The 14,732-nt window shown below is 41.1% G+C and overlaps 1 protein-coding gene across 9 annotated transcripts in view; it reads right to left on the reverse strand.

The window, feature by feature from the left end:
• The window catches only part of mical2b (microtubule associated monooxygenase, calponin and LIM domain containing 2b), a 45,750-nt gene extending 35,405 nt beyond the window's left edge, over window positions 1-10,345 (reverse strand). For 8 of the 9 annotated variants that reach the window (XM_044035808.1, XM_044035804.1, XM_044035807.1 and 5 more), the window contains exon 1: window positions 10,143-10,345. The gene's annotated coding sequence lies outside the window, so the exon portion shown is untranslated. Of the gene's footprint in view, window positions 1-3,359; window positions 3,401-10,142 lie in introns of those variants that run through there. The other variant, XM_044035802.1, reaches the window with a different exon arrangement.
• Between the last annotated feature and the right edge of the window lie 4,387 nt (window positions 10,346-14,732).

The following is a 14,732-nucleotide window of genomic DNA, read 5'->3' on the forward strand; positions in this document are numbered from 1 at the left end:
AAGGGACCAAAGAAGACGGTAGCTATGGACATCTGCTTGTCATGTCTTGTTATGCGAGGAGGTTTGCTGGTACCAATGTACCATACGTGTAACTGAACTCTTAAACTATACAGTCCAAGGGCAAATTTCAGGGCAAAGTCCTGGTAGGAAATGGCTGCTCCTGGAATGGGATCAACACTAGACCGATAAAAACCTAATTTTTGTGTGAAATGGTCAGCAGCTCAGGAACAACGCGATGTGAATTAGTACAATCTGTTCCGTAAGAGACGTTTGGTTTAGTTGGCATCATGATCCTTTTGAGTGACAGGAATGAAGCAGCCAAAGGCCCTGAAGGAACTGGCAGAAGATGCAGAGAAAAGCAGCTTCCAGACAAAGGACATGACACCAAGGGTGGCTGCTCCGTCATCAGGAGGCGTTCTAGTTTCAAGGGCCGAAACGTTGAGGAATGGTCTTACTCAGCTGATGACCCGAAGTGGCACCGGAGGAGGTGATCATGACCAAAAATAAGAAGTTTCCTCTGAAGGTTGTCTGCATGGTCTCCACCTTCAGAGGTAGGGTAAGAGTGTTTGGACAACCAGATGGAGTAGAGCTGTTGCTCCAGTGTTCCGATGACGTGATTGAATGATTACACAAACATACCGGACATCCTGTACTAAAGCAAACGCCACAACTATTCATACCACCCCGTCTCTGGATGTCGAGTTTGAGGGCAGCAGAATTTCTGGCATGTCAGACATTTTTCTCAGCCGTCTGTCTCACGTGTCAACCATCACTAAATGAACCATAAACTGTCGTGAGCATGAATTGTAGTTCGCTCAGACCGACCAGCAGCTCCCGCTGTAGCACCACAACATCCAGTTTGACTCCTGGCTGCTTATCTCTCATGTCTTTCTCTGTCTGCTTTCCTGTATCAATATTATTCGTCTGTGGTGGAACCGAAGGGTTTCACGGAGAAAAAACTAATTTATTTTTGTTCCTGCCTCAACTGCATTTCTTTAACCCAACTTTAAAATAAAAGCAAAAGCACTGTGATGGATTAGTAATATGAAACTGGATTTGCTCTTCAATAATAAACAGATCACTGACACATTCTCTTCTTTAGTGTCCGTGGATTTAAAACCCCAGGGAAAGATAAAGGTGTTCAAAGTATTTTACAGCGCAGACTCGCTAATGCTGTAAATGTTATACTGAATTTTATATTCTGACAAAACAAAACAGTGTGGACCCATGGATAAAGATTAAAGTTGATTTTCAATGTTTTAATCCTGAGAAATCACAGACTAGATGATCCAGTCAAGAAATAGAACCACACACTTGTTAATCAAATGACTGCAGGGAAGAGATTCCAGGGATTTGGGATCTCACAGAAAGTTGCATGACTTAATGCTCCCCAATCGCTGTTGAGTCTTAAATATCAAACAGACTCTGGTGCATCTGATGACGTTAAAATCACGTCTGTTAATCCCTCACACTACAGGATAATTTAGCCAGAAAATCTGTTCAAATTGGCCTAAAATTGGAAGACATCCAAGATTTGTCAGGAGATCAGTTATCCACTAATCATCCTCTAGTTTGGGGCGGGGTTTAGTCTTACTAAAAATCCGTCCCGACACACCACAAATGTGTTTGGTAGTTTAATTCCTACTGCATGTTTACTTTCAACTAGACCCAAACTGGCGTGGATGCTCGGCACATGGCCCACAATTCCAGACTCCAGGCTTTGACACAGTTCACAGAAGACAATGACGAAGACAAATTTAAGACAGCTTAAAGAATTCAATATTTCAAAGATCATGGATGTTAGAATGACTCGGAAAGGCACTAAACATGCCGACATCGAGCCGCCAGTTGAACTGGAAACTGCTGAATACCAACAAGCTGAAAGGGGGCATATCGCCACCTAGTGTAACGGAGGTGGACACACACTTATGTTCTTAAAATGTCTTTATACACACAAAACCGCCCAAATGACTCAATAAACAGTGTGCTATATACTCAAGGCCTGTATGTGGCGCTGTGACATTTTAGGAAATGTGATTCCACTGAATTGAACGGTACAGTAAGGTACGTATTAGTACCAAAAATAATCAGCCCCAACCGTTCCATTTTTCGGTACCCTTCCCTTGGTACGGTACGGGTGGAGCTAGACACATGACAGCCGTCTATTCTCATACAAAGCTTAACGTTGTCAACGTCACGCTCCATGTCTCGCTGGCACGGCCATCGGGCTCAGCCCACACCACGCCTACCAGGGAAAGTTGGCCCACCACTTTACCGATCCAAACAAAAACTATACCAAGATCCCAAAACGTCGGTTCCTTGTGGATAAAAAGCCGATACGATTCAAAACTCATGTGTGTGTGTGTGTGGGCCTTAAATCAATTCTCAGCTAGCGTTTCCTCTGTAACAAGGACAAGAGAACAATTAAACAACGTAGACTCAACTGTGCATGGAAACATACTGAGAGTAAGAGAGAGAAAGGATCAAAGCTGAGTCAACAAGTTCCTGCCCAGATGGACAAAGAATGCCAAGAAAGGAAAGAAAAAACACTGAGTGGGAGAAACAGACAGACAGACAGAGAGACAGACAGACACAGAGAGAGAGAGTGAGCGGAATTTCACATTCTTCATTTATGAAACTCTCGGAATAAGAAGATTGACCTGGAGAAAATAAGCAGCAACAATTGGCTCCGAGAACAGGAAACAAGAACAGCTGGAGCGTCAAGTGTTGACCTGCTGCCGACTGTTCAGGCCACAATGAAACATTCTCATTTAAAAACACGGACGACCGTTCTGCTATTGTTCAAATAATACAAAAAATCAATATTATATACTGTATACAAATACATATGTTGTGACTTGATGAGACAAGATCTTGGGATATATCTGTGATGACTTTTCCTGGTTTTATTATATTGAATAAATGAATGAAATAAACTTTAAAAATATTGATAAAAAACAAGACGTGGAATCGCCAAAATTATATTAAACATTTTTACGCCTATAAGTATTTGTGTTATATCCAAATTTTACCATATTTACAGTCAATGTCCTTGTTTCTAACAGACGTAAATATCCTTCATTTAACATTTAAAAGACAAAGAAATAAACAGTAGTTTATATTTTATATAATGGAGTGTATTTACAGTGTATTTATATCCACATATAGCTCTTATATCAGGATATAGACTAAAAATACACAGATATTATCTAAAAGCCATTTTTTCTGCTAAAATTAGAATTAAACTTCATTTATTAAACTTCACTGTGTCTACCATGTTCAAAATCCACTTTTAAACTTACAAAGAAACACATTTGAAATGAAAAAAACAACAAACCCAACTTTGCTGAAATTAAAACTTCACTTTTTCCAAACAACCTCACAAGTGCCGTCATGTCAGACAGGAAAGCTTGTGCGTGAATATCTATGCGTCACATCAGAGCGAGACCACGACACACCCGCACTTAACCTTCAGATAAGAGGGTCGACGTGGGGAACCGCCCACTCGCCACTCACATACTTAGCTGTTCCCTGGGTGAGAGGAAGTAAGAATCCACACATGCTTCTGTGTGTGGCTGCGAGTAACTCTAAAAATGTGTGAATATTAAATTAGATGGTGATCCTGATTCCCTCAAGCTGCCATGTGTCACGATCCTTAAAAAAAAAAGTTTACAAACTTTTCAAAGTTTCAATTTTAACGTTTTTATATTGTTTTGATTCCTAATTCCTCTTTAAATTAAATAATTCATGTTTTTACATATACAGCACATTAGACTTTTGTGAAAATCGTGACAGACAAAATCCGATCGATTGATGGTTTCCACACATTTAGTCGTCCAGGGAGGAGCTAAAGGTTTTAAAAGAACCGTGGCGGTCGTATGTCACCAGCTCTCAGGTTACGCTGTGGTCCACAGGAGACACTATGTAACAGTGTCAGTGTGACACGTGAGACACTGAGGCCACGTTTGACTTCACGTCCCACCGAGATGTCTCATCAGGTCTACAGAGGACAACAGCTGCATTTTACCACTCCAAAACCAAAACACACCAGGTGTCCGTGTTTGCCGTCCCACTGCAGAGTTCTAACATGTTGTGATGGAAATATGACGAACATACAGGCGTTCCATGAGCTCCATGAAGTCAAACATGTTGCACCAATGACTGAAACACTAGGTCTTTGTAGGTACACCTTACAAGGACTCGTTTGGACCTCCCTTTGAAGTCAGAACCTTCTGGATTCTTCAGGTCATAGATTCAACACGGTGCTGTGCGTGACGCAGATCTGGGGCCATATATGATTGGGTGGTTAGATTTAGCTGCCAAACCTGTTGCGCTGCTAATTAATAATGTAGCACCTTGCAAAGTTATGCATCTGTCAGTAACTGGAGTCAGTGATCAAAGAAGTATTGCATTCCGCGATCGTTTACATAACGTGAGAAACAAAGTGAATTATTTTGTCCAAATAAAATTGAACTCAAATTGTACTCAATTGAATTTGTCAAAGTTGATCAAATACCCAGAGACGACAACAGCAAGACCAACCGATCAAAAATCCCGGAGACTTTAAAGCCGTGGTTCTCAAATGTAATGTACGGTTAAAGTTGACCACTTACATGGAATAGTCAATGGGTGTTTCAATGGGCATAACTCATTCACCTACAGTCAGCTGCCATCTCACTTTACTAGCTTAGCGTTTTAGCTTCTGCTTTCCCTCCATGGTTGTCCACACTACACTGGCAAAAACATAGACGTAGACTTACTGGTCAGGACTTCCAATCAATGCATTTTGTCAAAACTTAAATTTGTTTTCAGCTCAGAGAAAAACAAAGTATTTATCTATCTAGTTAACTAACAAAGTATTTATCTATCTAGTTAACTAACAAAGTATCTATCTAGTTAACTAACAAAGTATTTATCTATCTTTACAGTTACCGTAATATCATCGCCTCCTGTTGAGTTTGTATGCTTTTAACACAACAGGACACAACAGTGGGTTTTGTGTTTTCACGTGGAGAGGATTTCAGAAAATACCTGTATGTAAATACTGTAAATAATGAATGTAAATACCCTACATGTGGACTATGCCTCACTTTCTGCTTCACAGCATGATCATAGATTCACACAGAGAACAAAACAACAACGCTGAACATAAAGGCAAGAACAAACAACACTATAAGACGAGGTGAAGCTCAGTCAGGTCCTGTTTCCAGTTTCACAGGGTTCATACACAAGTTCTCCCGTTGTCTCCGTGACAAAGTACTGTGAGGAATCTGACATGAGGTCAGCACAGTGTCACGGCTGAGCGGAGAGTCTGAGCTCACCTGGTGTGACGCTGGTACTGAGAGCAGCAGAACCACTTTCACATGGTTAATGGTTGAACCGGCTGTCGCAACGTCAAGACTGAAGCCTGTGACTTTGTCAAATCTGTGTTGGGGCAAAGGTCAATTAGGCAACTGCTTGAGATCGAACAACAGAGGACTGACTTTTGATTTTCAAACAAACAAACATACAAGGGTTGTTTTGGTAACATGCTAAATACAAGATTTGCATCTCCTGCCTGGGTTATCACATGTAAATACCAGATATTAGTCTCCACACAGCCACAATTCAAACGCGTTTAAATGGGTCTGGTTGTTCACACTCTGAGAGAAAAGTTAAACAAACCTCAAACGACAGAACTGAAAACTCACTGAAAACATGCTCACATCACTTGTCAACTACAGGAAGAAAGAAATAAGATAACGTGATTAAAATAATTGTGTAAAATCACTTAACTGTTGCTTCAATGAGAGTGATGTCAGCACTGACGTCACTGTGTGTGTGTGTGTGTGTGTGTGTGTGTGTGTGTGCCTGCAGACCAGCCTGAGATATGAAGGATATTGTTCTTAATAAAAAGCTAGCTAGAAAAACTGATTTTTGCCACTTAACAAAAGGCTCACGGACTAAAATCTACACTGTTTTTTCTAAAAGAAATGTTTGCTTCTTTGCTTCACAGTTAAATAGTTGTTTCTGGATTAAACTGCAGTTTTTCAAGCTCTTATTCTCTCACACCAAACTCCATTGAGAAAATGAGCGTTTTTCAGGTCACAGAGACACTGGAGCTGCTCGTCTACTGCTGCCTAAGTTTGTGTTACTTGTGTTTATTCAAATTAAGGGTTTAACGTGCAGAAGTCACAAAATAATACATATGACATTTACTGATGGGATCAGCAACTGTGTCCCTGCGAGCTAAAAATGCTGATTTTCTCTTTGGTGCATGAGAGCGAGAGGTTTAAAGAGTGGCACAAACTTCAGCTTCCAGTTGAAAAAGGATGTGTAGTAGTGACATAAAGTACAAAGGATGTGTAGTAGTGACATAAAGTACAAAACACATTCTTGTACACAGTGCTTGTAAAGCCACACATAAAAAAACGGAGCTATCCCTTTAAAAGTGCAAAACATAATTTATACAATAAAAGGCGCCGCAGGTTCTGCACGAGATGCAAACATTTCTTTTATTTACCATGACAGAGGCACAAAGACAGACCTGCTTTTGTGTCAACAAGGGCAGAGAACACAATTCAATGTGACAAATACACTATGACATGGACATGGTAACACACAGGTCCAGCAAAGGACATTTAAATGCAGTCCTATGAAGCACCTTGGCTTGTGGAGACAACTTCATTCCACAATTAAGTCAAGCACCAAACACCAAAGATCAGACGCCCAAAAATGTGATTGCATTTGCCTTTTGCGTCATGACCTCGTTTCATCTCAGAATTAGGTCACAGAACACAGACCTGCAGTGAAAAACACCGATATTAAACTGTGACATGATTAATGATTATCTAATCATTTTTCAAACCTGCCTTTTCTGCGGTTTTCTCGAGTTGAGTTGAGTTCAAATGAGAAAACCAACACATTTGAACTCACTGCCTCTGTCTCTCTGTGAGCTCTTTGGTGTGGGAGAGTGAATTCAGTTTCCAGTCATTAACGTCGATAGTTTTATGAGTTGAGATTTTTGTTAAGCAGCTGAAGTAAGTGTTTCCTTCAGTCCTCGCATGTCTAAATTCTTGTTTGTTTCATACAGGTTACAGGTGCAGCCACGTCTCTGGTGTGCAGGGAACCTGAATGGCATTATATGGTCCAAGAGTGGTACAATCCCAAATTCCTCCCGACATACTAGAGCTGGACTTGGCCTTTCTCATCTGACAGCAGTCCATCCAATCAGCCAGTGACAGTGACGCTCAGCCCCCCGGTGTATTTTTGTCTCTCAGTGCTGACACATGCAGTGACACCCCCTTATAAGTCAACCACTCATTCCAGGAAGTGACAGCTTGGCCCTGATGGTACAGATAACAAGGGGAAGGCCAACATGAAAATGTTCCAAGATTAACATCTCGAGGATTGGCAACGGCTGGATATTCTGTAATCTCAAGAGTGCTGGGGTTTACAAAAGGACTCCAATCAGACAATCATACCCGAAAACATCACTTTAATACAGAAGATAATTTTCTTGGCACAATGGCTACTGATTACCAGGCCGAAGCGACTCAAAATCCAATCACCAGTTCCAATACTTAAACCAGACTTGTGCCACAGCAGTACGTGGTCTTAGATCAGATATGGAAGTGGCCAACGGTCAACTCCTTGCCTCAAAAGTGCAACCAATCCCCAGGGAGGAGTAAACGTTTGTCTGGGAAAGAAAAGAAAACATCTAAACCTCCTCCCGCCAAGGCCCCGGATTGGAGGACGCTTGTGGACATCGGCCAGAAGCTAATCTTCCCCATCAGAGATAGTTTCCACCAACCTCAGGATAGAAATCGTCTTTCGCCCTATGTCAGCTGAGATTGGCACCAGCGCCGCAAGCAACCGTCATATGAATGAATGAACGTCCATCTCTGGAGCTCGACTACTCGCTCATGCTCATCAATCGAAAAGAATTTACCGCTCGATTCCGTGAAACTGGAAATACCATGACATAAGTTTTTGGTCATACTGCCCCAGCACGAGGTCCTACGTGGATGACTCCGCCCATGCCTCCACTTTGATTCTACATGGATTGTCCTACATGGACTGACCACGACACTTTCCAGTTCAGTTGGTGGTGTCGCACTCTTGCTTTGATGATGCAGAAGGTAAGTGCTAGGACAGAAGATGCTCTTGGAAGAGCTGGGTCTTCAAAACCTTCAAAGATAGACAGACCTACCGAGTGTTCTGGTAGAACTTGGTAGGTCTTTCTTATATAAGGAAGTCTCGTGGTATACACACATTGATAGCTCCCGCTACACTGACATGGACTCTTCTGTGCACATGTATGTGGACACATGTTCTCTCTCTCTGTGCAAGAACAGTGATATGGCAGTTCTCTGTCCTGCAGTCTCAGGATTTCAGATTTCAGTGAATTCTGGGCAATTTTAAGAGAGCAAAAGTAAATATTATTCCTTGTAAATATTCAATTAGAAATAGCAGCTAAACTTTGACAAAATGCAACCGATACTCCCCACCCCCTCTGGTCAAAGCTCTGCCCCCAGAAACACTGGAGGGCGGAGAGAAGGTCCAATGATCACAACAGTCAGGATAGTTGTGACATGGAATTTTCATACCGTCCCCTGCCTGCGTCAGACCATCATGGAAGCCACTTCTAATGAAGGCTAATCCTCTCCTGTGCTCCGGTGTAAATTGAGTGAAAGTTTATTCGGCTACTGAAACACAAGTCCACGACAACTGGAGGAGGAGGAGGAGGAGGAGGAGGGAGGAGTTGATTCTAAGACGACACCGTCCTTCTCAGCCTGACTGGGTTTCAGGTCCCAGAGGACGGAGGACGGAGGAACCACCTGCTTCACTCAGGAATCAAGTGGGAGAAACACAAGAGCTGCACATGTGCATCGTCACACATAATCACACTAAAAACTACCGAGGGAATTGAATCATGTGTGATGAAGACTAATGGCCGGGGCGGGGAATGAAACTGATTCAAGTGAAATTATCACCATCATCCCAACTTATCTTCTTATTCCAAATTTAGATTTGCAGATATTCTGCGACTACGAAGCGGCACCAGCTCCTCGTGGTGGAGATTAAACATGTTAGTCTGAGTCCAGAGTTTGTTTCCTCGGACGGTCCTCTTCCAGTCATTAAAAGGTTGAATTTTTGTTATTTAATATAATTGCTTTGGGCGTCATGTGACGCAGACATGGATTCCTTTGTGTTCTTTCAGGACAATAACTAACACACAAAATAAGAATAACCTGAACTGGAAATTAAAATCTCATGTCATTGTTGGCCAGGGACAATAAACATTAAGTCATTCCAGGAAGAGAAATATTATAATATAATAAAAAAATTAGGGTGGTTGTCGACAATGATACACAACATATGACCAACGTTTTCTGTACAAACACAAATCGATTAAATTATTCAAAAATTGCTGATTTTAAGGGACAAGGACAAATGGGGAAAATAACAGTTGGAATATTATAATAATGATAATTATAATAATAATAATAATAATAATAATAATAATATTTGTCTGAATTAAAAACTGTCGGAATGAAAATCTAAATCAAAGAAATAATTTAAATGACTCATAATATGCTATGTGAGAATGGACCAAACCATTGAGGACTGGAAAGTGTCCCCCAGGACTAATTTACTTAACATGTCCCCCCCTGTAATTTACATCCTTGGATGGAACTCCTCATCCCAACACTGTTTGTAAAATATCTAATTAAATCTATGACTTTTAAAAATGTTGTTTCATTTTTTTAAAATGCTTTGGCTTCATGACGAAGGCTGTGTGTCCGTCATGCTTTTATTTTGTAAAGAACATCACTTTAATGTCCACTGTGGACAAACACTGGTCCAACATGATGTCAAACCTCATTTATACGTTTATACTGTAACTGGTAACCAGTTAAAGTACATTTATGTCAGTTACATAGCAGTAAAAGTTTTATTTTCTTAAACTTAATGAGCACTAACACTTCAGCTGAGGTCTGTCCTCGTTTCACCTGCTGCTCCTTTAATTAGTGAGACAATTTACAGCCAAGGACTCATTTAACGGAAGTGGATTTTTGTCTTTTAAACGTTTGTTTTTCCCTTAAACTTAAAAAAAAACAACGTCACACACACACACACACACACAGTCAGTTACTCACAGCAGGAGACTCCAGTCCTTAAAAATGTTCATGTATAATATAAATTGCGCAGGCAAATTCTGGTCCTGGTCCTGGTCCTGGTCCTGGTCGTGCTTCTGGATAATCTGCTTTAATCCACAGTGTGTGACAGAGACACGCACACACTCACTGTCTTCACGTCTATCTCTTCTGTCTCACTTGATCCTCGTGTTTGTGTCTCAGAGACTGAGTGTGTGTGTGTGTGTGTGTGTCAGTGCTGTAAACTACCGTCAAGCTCCAGAACAAGCACAGGTTCTACTTCCGGTTTTCGCGTGTTTTTTTAAACAATAAAAGTCTCAGTAAAGACGATCTTTGAAGAACAAACACACACATCGTATTTTTGGAGACATTTTTCATTCAGTGACGACCAGCGTGATTGTCCTCACTATGGGAATCGACTGCTTGGTCTTTTATTCTGAAAGGGCATTCTCTTCATTTCCGCCGGGTGCATTTGACACAGATGATGACGCCGAATTTGAAAAAGCTGCGCGTTTTTGTGAAGACACGCAACAACAAACATGATCATAACACAAGTTCACAAACAAACACAAATATAACATGTTTTTTATAATCATCAGGTTTTAAGAAAGTATCGTATTAAAGTCAGAGATGACAAATAAACGTTTCTTCAACAAAACTCTGTTTTCTTGTTCTATAGATATTTTAGTCCTGCTCTGCCCTCTGGTGGTGAAGAGCTGTTATGACACGCTGATGGAGCTACAGCATCTACTTCATCCCAATGCTGTTTTTTTTAGTGTTAGGTTAGGATTATTTTCTTAATCTCTTCTGTCCGACAAAAAAATCTATATTCTGCAGAAAGTAACTTTTTATAATGATAATTATTCATTAATCTCCGAATTCAGGCTGTTTTATTGATTTTAGTTTTGGCCCAAATCCTCTTCCGTACATTTTTACATTATTTTAATATTCAATAACATTTTGTTGAAGATGATGATTTTTTTAATGACATTTGTATTATAATATAATATTATATATTATTATAATATAATACAAGTGTGTTTATACACATATATGTATAAATATGAATATTATTATTTTACTTTAAGAACGTTTTTATTATTTACTATAGTACATTTTTGTTTTACTATAAGATAAAAAATGTTTTAATGTATGACATTTTTACACCTTAATATACTTTGTATATATATATATATATATATATATATATGTATATATACCATATATGTTACTGGCAGAATCAGTTTTTATTTAAAAGTGATGAAATAACTTATAAATTTGAAGCAACATTGAACACATTTTCACAGATTATTGTCCATGTGCTGCATCACTTATGAACACCAGAGGGAGCCATACTCCAGAAAAACCTACAAAACAACTTTTCCTCCACATGATCAGCTCTGATCATTGATTTCTCAGGTTGGTTTTAATTTGCTGCAAACATTTAAAAGATACTTTTTTTTATTTTTTAAATCTCAAATGTTGTTGAAACAAAAACAGCATTTATTTTGAAAATATTTATCTCTCTCTCTCTCTGACCCGACTTCGGAGGACATTCTGGAGACTTAACTAGTACTGCCACTAAACTTACTATAAAACATGTTTTCACCTTCAAACGTAATGATGAAGTCCCCATAATGTGAGTGTGTAAACAGATGTAGGTCCCCACAACATAAGGAAAACCAGTGACACACACACACAGTCAGGCCTGAGTATGAAACACAGGATTTATTTATTATTTATATATTTATCTGCATTAAGAGTGTTTTGTGGTGTGTGTGTGCGTGTGTGCACATTAATGGAGTTCATCCATTAGTGTGTGTGTGTGTGTGTGTGTGTATCGTGACCTCAGCACAGAGTGATGCATTTGTTGGTAAAAAAAAATGCTTAGAAAAGCAACTGTGTGTGTGTGTGTGTAACTTGTATTCCTTATGTTGCGGGGACCTTCATCTGTTAAAACACTGACATTTTGGGGACAAAAATCAACGTAAATTACTTCAATTTCAAAAGTGAAGACATGTTTTAAATTTAGGGTTGGAGTAAGATGTCCTCGGAAGTCATGGGAACCAGCATGTATGTGTGTGTGTGTGTGTAGGATGTAATAGATGGATTTCCTTCTGCTTTAGTCTCAATCCAGCTGAGCTCTAAAACACTCAGCTGTGAGGGGGATTAAGACGACGATGACACTGTGCAGCAGAAACAATGAACAGTGCAGTGAAACAAACTCTGCTGAGTAAGAGCTGCTGCTGTTGTTACTGCTGCTGCTGCTGTTGTTACTGCTGCTGCTGCTGTTGTTACTGCTGCTGCTGTTACTGCTGCTGCTGTTGTTACTGCTGTTGTTGCTGCTGCTGCTGCTGCTGCTGTAAACGTGGTCACATTTGCAGAACACAGAGAAATAAATAGTGTGAGAGCTGGACGAGGAAACACAGTCACATGTGGTCACTTTCTTCTCTGAGGTGAAAAGTCTTTTTCTTCCATGATGTTCAAACATATATTATAAAAAGTGTCTCATATACTTTATTTACAGCACAAGCTCAAGTCAGTCTGATGATAAATGTAGACATTTATCTATTTTCATGAACGATATTAACACACCTGAGATATAAAAGTGCTGTCAGACGCACACACACAGACAGACAGACATTTCACACAGACAGACAGACACACAGACACACAGACAGACACACAGACACGAGACGACAGACGCACACACAGACACACACACACACACAGACCCACACACAGACAGACACATACAGACAGACACACCAGACAGACACACACAGAGACCACACACACACACAGACAGACACACAGACACATACAGACAGACAGGCCACACAGACCCACACAGACAGACACACACAGACAGCGCACACACACAGACAGACACACAGACACAGACAGACAGACACACACACAGACAGACAGACACAGACAGACAGACGCACACACACAGACAGGCACAGACCCAGACACAGACAGACAGCACACACACACAGACAGACACACAGACCCACACACACAGACGCACACACACAGACACACACACACACACAGACCCACACACACACACACAGACCCACACACAGACACAGACACACACAGACACAGACAGACACACAGACAGACAGACAGACAGACGACAGACACACACAGACAGACACACAGACAGGCGCAGACAGACACACACAGACAGACACACAGACAGACAGACACTGCGCGCACACAGACCCACAGACAGACACAGACACACAGACAGACAGACACACACACAGACAGACAGACGACACACACAGACAGGCACGCACACACAGACCCACAGACAGACAGACACGACACACACAGACAGACACACAGACCCACACACACAGACAGACAGACAGACGCACACACACACAGACCCACACACACACACACAGACCACACAGACAGACACACCCACAGACAGACACACAGACAGACAGACGCACACACAGACAGACAGACAGACACACAGACAGACACAGACAGACGATACAGACAGACAGACGACACACACACAGACACACACAGACAGACACACACAGACAGACAGGCGCACACACAGACCCAAACACACACACACAGACAGCACACACAGACAGCAAGACACACAGATGCACAGACACACAGACACACACACACACAGACAGACAGCACACACACAGACAGACGCACACACACACAGACAGACAGATACGCACAGACAGACACACACAGCTCAGAGTTTGTTTTTAATGAACAAAAATGGAAGAAAACATTGTATTTTGTGACTTTTGCACAATTCTGTGATAAAGAATGAATCACAACTTTGACTGAATAAAAACAAACACACTCGCATGTGAAGTCTGAACATGTGACAAACAGGACAAATCATGAAATGTCAGGAAATGAAGATTCTCTCACGTGAAACGACTCAGTTTGAATGATTTTCTTTCTCACACAGAGCTGACATAGGAAACACACAGTGGCACAACCTCACAGCAAGAAGGTTGCTGGTTCACATCCCAGTGCAGGTCTTTCTGCTTCTCAGTTCTTAAGATTCTTCTTCAGAATTAAGATACCCTAAACCATGGGTGTCAAACTGACGGCCCGCAGGCCACATGCGGCCCTCCAATCGATTACATGTGGCCCGCCCACCACAAATCCTCCACCCTCGTCATTATTTGCTAAATTTTCCGCATATTTATCATAAATAGGTTTTTATTGTGAAGTATACGCAATTTTATATCAAAACAAGCTCTTTTACTTTGAAATTCTGTCTCATATCATCATGAATATCACTTTTTTTCTCTAGACCGGCCCCCTCTTGACCAGACTAGATGCTCATTGGCCCCCAGGTCATTTGAGTTTGACACCCCTGTCCTAAACATACATTTGTTCAAAATGTCTTTAAAAAAAAAGATAATTGCATACACTATTGTGGGCCCCCTCATGATCAGGGGCCCCCACACCTCTGCTCGCAGTTAAGAGCAGAGGTGTGTGTGTGTGTGTGCGTGAGAGAGAGAAGTGGGCGTGTCTCAGCAGTTAACACCCTCCTCCTCCTGTTTGGTCCCTCACAGCAGAGCAGTC

The sequence above is a fragment of the Solea senegalensis genome, linkage group LG10 (assembly GCF_019176455.1).
Source record: "Solea senegalensis isolate Sse05_10M linkage group LG10, IFAPA_SoseM_1, whole genome shotgun sequence".
NCBI lineage: Eukaryota > Metazoa > Chordata > Actinopteri > Pleuronectiformes > Soleidae > Solea > Solea senegalensis.